Genomic DNA, 7928 nt, shown 5'->3' with positions numbered 1-7928 from the left:
ATCTATAGGCGCAACTAGGTACGTAATTTTAAAAGTAACGTGTTTTAATGGAGACTTTCGCCCATCATCTGGCGCCCTGTTATGATTACATTTCAAACAAAATACACAACAGAAGAATGCTGAAGATAAGGTGGGTAGATCACGTAACTAATGAGGAGGTATTGAATAGAATTGGGGAGAAGAGAAGTTTGTGGCACAACTGGACTAGAAGAAGGGATCGATTGGTAGGACATGTTTTGAGGCATCAAGGGATCACAAATTTAGCATTGGAGGGCAGCGTGGAGGGTAAAAATCGTAGAGGGAGACCAAGATATCAATACACTAAGCAGATTCAGAAGGATGTAGGTTGCAATAGGTACTGGGAGATGAAGGAGCTTGCACAGAATAGAGTAGCATGGAGAGCTGCATCAAACCAGTCTCAGGACTGAAGACCACAACAACAACAACACGTACAGTGTAAAACCAAATTTGTAGCTCAATATATTCGCTGTTGTTTGCCTTGTGTTTGGTTGCGGCTGGGTAGTTTCAATTGATGCTGAAATCTAGATACTAGCGTTGTCAGAAAAGGTGCACCTCATCACATCTTCTGAGAAAACGATGCCTAGCGTTGTATGGACGAACTGTTTATCGTCTTTGAGCGTGATGCGGTACCTCAACACGGAATTCTTTGTATCCACTCCACTGTTTCACGAGCGTGAACTGTAATCTTCTTTTATTTTACTTGTACACAACACTCTTAGATTATGTTGTGTACGAGTCAAACTTTAAACGTAAATGTTGCTGTAAGTATCAAAGATACGAACTTCTTCTCTGGGTCCCTGGGAGAACGTATTTAAGTATCGTTAAGTTGTTACTCTATTAAAAAGCGATTATTCCTTCTGTGAGCGTGTGGTTGCTGTTCTGTCATTCTGCGCAACGGGTTAATCTGATATGTACCCTTTACCCAGTGGCTCCTGCAAGATGCAATTTCCACCCCCATACTACTACAGAAGTCAGACAGACGCTCCTAACGTTCTGAAGAGAAATGCCTGATAAACTTTCAGCAATAAATATTTTCTCGAGTCGTCCGCTGTAAGGAAGTGACACAAAAATTCACAAAATTTCTTACGTAACTAGTGGGATACTTGGGTACTGGAGTAGTGCTAGTTTGTGTAAGAAAAACATGAAACTAACGAAAATTATTATTTATTTTGCAAAAATTCTGAGAAATCACAATAGCACTTTTAGTTATGGACTGAACAACTTATTTCCGGGTTCTTTTCGGAATGTGAAGTTACCTCTTAAGGATACGATTCGCTAATGAAATTTCTACACAAAGTTTGAGAGTGTTATTGACTTGGCAGAATGGCTGAGAGCCGCACCTCCTCAACTTGAATAATTATCCGTTAGAATGTTGCTAGGTACGGTCGAGGCTGTCGCGTGTGAAATGCAGTGAAGTTTACTGTTGTAGAGGAAATATGGGGCTCGCAAGAGCTGTAGGGCACAATACCGTAAGCTGCGATAACTGCTGTCTGCTCCGCTCACTGCTGACAAAGAAGATAACTCTCGTTCTGTCTGGATTGACCTTCGCCAATCAAACTCTCCCTACGCCTTGATGAAGTCAAGGACTCCTATTCGCCCCTAGTCTAACTATTGGCGTGGTACACCGGTCAGATAACCAGTCCACCGTCATGCCACTCAAAAATTCGCTCACAGGCGTTTAACTATAACTCTTTCCATTCACACCGCACAATAAGTGAGGCGGCCAACACCGTGAACAACGCTTAATCGCAAGGACTCAATATAGAGTCGCACTCCGATTCGTTCTCGACAGAGGTGCTCTCCCAGTGAAGTACTGAGGAGAGACTTGTTCCTCGCTCCAAGAGCGACAACGGAACTGCCCCTCTCCACGCCACACATGAGGGGGTATAGCTTTCGGTCTCTTCCATTACTCCTTCAGCTCAAGGTGTCAGGAATATCGTCTGCCAATCAGCATTGCTCTTCTAAAATGGGAGAATGAAGTTTCGTTTAAGGCGACCAATCCAGAAATCTGTAGCATCGGCGTTTAGCGTTTGCTGTCTCCCTGTGAAAACATCTGAAACTGCGTGCTATGTTTGTAATGAATGCATAGGCAGGGTGCTCCCACACAATGTAGCGGAATTTGCTTTTAAGCTGAACACGGGGTCATTCTTCCTTTCACTCGGGCAAATGCTGTCTGCTCTACGGGCGGTCACCAGTCGACGTAGATGACTTGTCCTCTGAAGGGACTGGCCTCCCGGCATGCGGTCAACCTCTCCCGAACTAAAAGCTCCTGTGACCGTCGTGTCTGGAATGTGTGTGTGTACGCCAGCCTCTAGTATTTCAATCTCAGTGCGCATTTGTTATTTACTAGTTATTTGCCTATCGTTTACATGAATTCATACAACATTGACTTTATCTTATCGAGTTTGAGTTTGAATGTCGATGTGCGGAATATGATTGTGAGGGCAGAATATGTAAGCAATGAAGGTCAGGAGACCACAACGTCTTACACTTCCTGTATGCTGGCCGGAGTGGCCGAGTAGATCTAGGCGCTACAGTCTGGAGCCGCGCGACCGCTACGGTCACAGGTTCGAATCCTGCCTCGGGCATGGATGTGTGTGATGTCCTTAGGTTAATTAAGTTTAAATAGTTCTAAGTTCTAGGGAACTGATGACCTCAGAAGTTAAGTCCCATAGTGCTCAGAGCCATTTGAACCATTTGAGCCTTCCTGTACGAAAACACGTTTACCTATTGTTGGAATTGAGCGTACGGCATTGTGGGCCGGGAGTCCCTCATTCGGGGAAGTTCGGCCGCCGAGGGCAAGTACTTATTGCATTCGACGCCACATTGGGCGACTTGCGTGTTGGGGATGAAATGATGATGAGGACAACACAACACCCAGGCCCTGGGCGGAGAAAATCTCCTGCCCCAGCCGGGAAACGAATCCGGGCCCCTATGTTTACCGATAAAATGGTAAGACTCATTTCGGCCACATGTATGTTGCTAGCTCACAATCAAAAGTCAAGATAGGACTGACGGAGTACATCGAAAAAGTTCAAAGAAAGGCAGCACGTTTTGTGTTATCGCGAAATATGGGAGAGAGTATCACAGAAATTATACACGATTTGGCCTGGAAATCTTTAAAAGAAAGGCGTTTTTCGTTGCGACGGAATCTTCTCACGAAATTCCAATCACCAACTGTCTCCCCGAATCTGAAAATACTTTGTTCATACCGACATACATAGAGAGGAACGATCACCACGATAAAATAAAGGAAATCAGAGCTCGTACAAAAAGATATAGGTGTTCATTCTTTCCGGGCGCTATACGACATTGGAATAATAGAGAATTGTGAAGATGGTTCGATGAACCCTATGCCAGGCACTTGAATGTGATTCGCAGAGTATCCATGTAGATGTAGATGGCACATGGTGAATCACTACCATATCTCTTGCTTATAAGGTCTCAATTATACCTTCCCGTATAGTTTGACGTTCATTGACTGCGAAGCAATCCAACTGTTGTGACTGATTTCAGTCATTTCGCTGTAGTTTCACACTATCATCATCATCTACAGCTGAATAATATACAATAGAGGTGGCGCAGTGCTTTTCCTAGAAAGAATATCGTATTCTCTGCAGCTGCATCGCCTCTTTTGTTCTCCAAACGGTTGACACTGAAATCCACCGATAGTTTAAATGGAATTAATTCGAGCCACTACTGCTAATGTAGAGTCCCAGATCCACATATCCGTGAATATACGAGGGCTTCAAAGGATCACCATTTTAGTATTGGAGGGCAGCATGGAGGGTTAAAATCGTAGAGGGAGACCAAGAGATGAATACACTAAGCAGATTCAGAAGGATGTAGGTTGCAGTAGGTACTGTGAGATGAAGAAGCTAGCACAGGATAGAGTAGCATGGAGAGCTGCATCAAACCAGTCTCTGGACTGAAGACCACAACAACAACATTCGCAAAGTAGCTTCCGTTTAGATTTTAACGACATGGGAATTATCTTACAGAATTTGTTTTAATGAAAGTACACGCTCAAATTTTTTTCTACTTATTTCCTGCCACACTGAGACATTAATTTAGGCGATTGGCGAGCTCTGAAATTTCGCAATCGTAAAATTCTGCGGTCTATGACTGAAGCTAATTTACAACGCTAGTTATCATTCTTCGTCATCGCCGAAGTGCTTCGTACCTACCACTTCTTTATGTGCACGAAGAGACGATAATCGCTGAGCGCCAAATCATATGTGAAGGGAGGGTGACCCATTACTTACCGTTTGAACTCTCGCATGTTGCTCGCAGCACATCGCACTGTATGAGGGCGGGCGTAGTCATGCAGGAAAATCGCACCAGAGCTCAATATGCCACGACGTTTGTCTAGAATAGCCGTTTAAAGTTTGTTAGCGTGTTACTGTGAGTCTGAGCTTTAATTGTGACATGTCTCTCCAAAGAACTCCAGTAGAAAAATTCCTTTTCTGTCCCAGAAGGCGGTTGCCATGAGTTTTCTGTTGGAAAGTGTTTGACGAAACCTCATGTGCTTTTTTCTGCGTTCACATGCCGCACTCACATCTCATCTTCTGTCACAATTTGGTCGAGAAAGGCTTCACCTTCAGTTTCGTAACGCACAGGAAAGGCCAGTGCTTTTTCTTCCATACGCTGAGTCTTTTATTCTTCAGAAAGGAATTTAGACACCAGTCTGGCATTAACTTTACTCTAGGCCAAATCTTCGGTAAGCACATAGTGCAGAAGAGTACGACTAATCTGTGGAAAATGAATACAAACTTACGAGAAGGAGACTCTCCCGTTTTCTCTGTTGCATGGGGAGGTTGTAACGAGATATAATTGTTAAGAAAACATTATGCTGTTACCGAGTTATTTGACACTGAAGTTAGCCAATCAGGTCATTGCGCCAGCTATTTCAAGAACTTACATGCGCTGAGATACGCTAATGCACAGACATCTGCGGATGCATGAATTATCACTCGCTGAAATGCTCAACACCAGTTACCAAATGCCTTTTTCGGAAGTGATAAATTTAAGCTAAGTGAGCAAAGGCACGTTTCTTTGAGGAAACCAAAGGAAGATCACGTTTGGCGACACCGCCTTTAGCAAGCACTTTGAATTCGTCCGCACGACGACGATCTTATTAGTTAATTTCAAAGCTAAATAATTCAGAACCGTAGCAAACGTACCGAATTCTTTTCGTAACAGTCATTTCTCAGCAAAATATCCTCTGAAACGCCCTTACAAGCTTTGCAGGCTGTTTCTGATCAACCCCATATAAGCCCACGGGCTATAGTAGGCCACAGAGTGATTTTATCCTGTGTTTAATTGCACCACCACTCACAAATATGTGGTAAATTTTCTGCAGCACGAGTATTATTTAGAATTGTATGATTTTTCAGCATTTTTGGTAGGTATTTGCACAGCAGATCTACGAAAAATATCGTAGCGCCGCCAGCACAGGTGCACATTCAACTTTCGCCAAATGTGCAGGCAAAAACCTTGTTTCGTGTGGTCGTGGGTCGCGGTTTCTGCTCTTCAGTAAGATTCAGAATTGTTTCAGACAACACAGACTGCATAAATATGTGTATTTTTCAGAAGATTGTCTAATTCCATTACATTCAGACTTTCATAATATTTGCACACCTCCCAATTCCTTAATTTCATTTATTCCCCTTGCAGTATTGAACAGTTATTCCTTTCTGAGACAAATGAACTTGCGAAGGTTCACTAATGTGGACACATAATTTATAGTTATAAGTGGTATTCACTGCGGCTTGCTGAGTAAATGACTCTACCAATTACACATAATTCACATTCTGTTGGCTGAGTAGTTAAACGAAGAAAGACAACAATTGGCTTTCAGTTTGAATCGTGACTTTGTAAAGAACACAGTTGGTTTCCTCCCCATCATTTCTCCATTACAGCTAGTAATCCGTTTGTAAATAGGGGAAGAGCAGTTCGTTTGGGCCCCTTTAGTCAAAACTGTCATAAGACCTTTGTTATTATTTTGAAATGAGGTATAGCTGTTTAAAACCTTTATTTGAACAAATATTCTTGTTTAAATGGTGTAAAAAAGATTTGTAACCAAGACAACACTCGGCAAGAAAATATTTTCTAGGACTTAAAATTCGAAATGGCAATACAATTGTCTTGGGTAGTGTGAGACATACAACAAAATAGAGGTTTTTAAATAAAGTAACGTGTTTTTGTGATTCACAAGCAAAATGGAATCTATTTATATATTAAAGGTACAAAATAATAAAGAAGCAAAAATAAAAAATATAATGCAGACGTAAATTTTTCTATGGAAAATAATAATCTGTTTCTTTCAAACGATGCAAATTAGCTCAAAGATACTTGTCTAATCTTCAAAGTTGAAAAAAAAAATTGTGTTTAGAGTAATAATACGAGGGCAGTTCAATAAGTAATGCAACACATTTTTTTTCTGAAACAGGGGTTGTTTTATTCAGCATTGAAATACACCAGGTTATTCCCCAATCTTTTAGCTACACAAGACTATTTTTCAACGTAATCTCCATTCAATGCTACGGCCTTACGCCACCCTGAAATGAGGGCCTGTATGCCTGCACGGTACCATTCCACTGGTCGATGTCGGAGCCAACGTCGTACTGCATCAATAACTTCTTCATCACCCGCGTAGTGCGTCCCACGGATTGCGTCCTTCATTGGGCCAAACATATGGAAATCCGACGGTGCGAGATCGGGGCTGTAGGGTGCATGAGGAAGAACAGTCCACTGAAGTTTTGTGAGCTCCTCTCGGGTGCGAAGACTTGTGTGAGGTCTTGCGTTGTCATGAAGAAGGAGAAGTTCGTTCTGATTTTTGTGCCTACGAACACGCTGAAGTCGTTTCTTCAATTTCTGAAGAGTAGCACAATACACTTCAGAGTTGATCGTTTGACCATGGGGAAGGACATCGAACAGAATAGCCCCTTCAGCGTCCCAGAAGACTGTAACCATGACTTTACCGGCTGAGGGTATGGCTTTAAACTTTTTCTTGGTAGGGGAGTGGGTGTGGCGCCACTTCATTGATTGCCGTTTTGTTTCAGGTTCGAAGTGATGAACCCATGTTTCATCACCTGTAACAATCTTTGACAAGAAATTGTCACCCTCAGCCACATGACGAGCAAGCAATTCCGCACAGATGGTTCTCCTTTGCTCTTTATGGTGTTCGGTTAGACAACGAGGGACCCAGCGGGAACAAACCTTTGAATATCCCAACTGGTGAACAATTGTGACAGCACTACCAACAGAGATGTCCAGTTGAGCACTGAGTTGTTTGATGGTGATCCGTCGATCATCTCGAACGAGTGTGTTCGCACGCTCCGCCATTGCAGGAGTCACAGCTGTGCACGGCCGGCCCGCACGCGGGAGATCAGACAGTCTTGCTTGACCTTGCGGCGATGATGACACACGCTTTGCCCAACGACTCACCGTGCTTTTGTCCACTGCCAGATCACCGTAGACATTCTGCAAGCGCTTATGAATATCTGAGATGCCCTGGTTTTCCGCCAAAAGAAACTCGATCACTGCCCGTTGTTTGCAATGCACATCCGTTACAGACGCCATTTTAACAGCTCCGTACAGCGCTGCCACCTGTCGGAAGTCAATGAAACTATACGAGACGAAGCGGGAATGTTTGAAAATATTCCACAAGAAATTTCCGGTTTTTTCAACGAAAATTGGCCGAGAAAAAAAATGTGTTGCATTACTTATTGAACTGCCCTCGTATATCAAATCCTCAGTGGCTGCTTAAAGTTTACGGATTTCTCATACATTTCATAACGAATACAGTTTACTTAAAAAAAAATGCTCCCCACAAACAACGTCGGTTTGAAGAACCCCATCTGAGGAGCCATAGATATCTCCTGATTCTCTACAACCCAGTTTAA

Source organism: Schistocerca nitens, chromosome 1 (genome assembly GCF_023898315.1).
Source record: "Schistocerca nitens isolate TAMUIC-IGC-003100 chromosome 1, iqSchNite1.1, whole genome shotgun sequence".
Taxonomy (NCBI): Eukaryota; Metazoa; Arthropoda; class Insecta; order Orthoptera; family Acrididae; genus Schistocerca; species Schistocerca nitens.
This window is presented reverse-complemented; position numbering follows the sequence as displayed.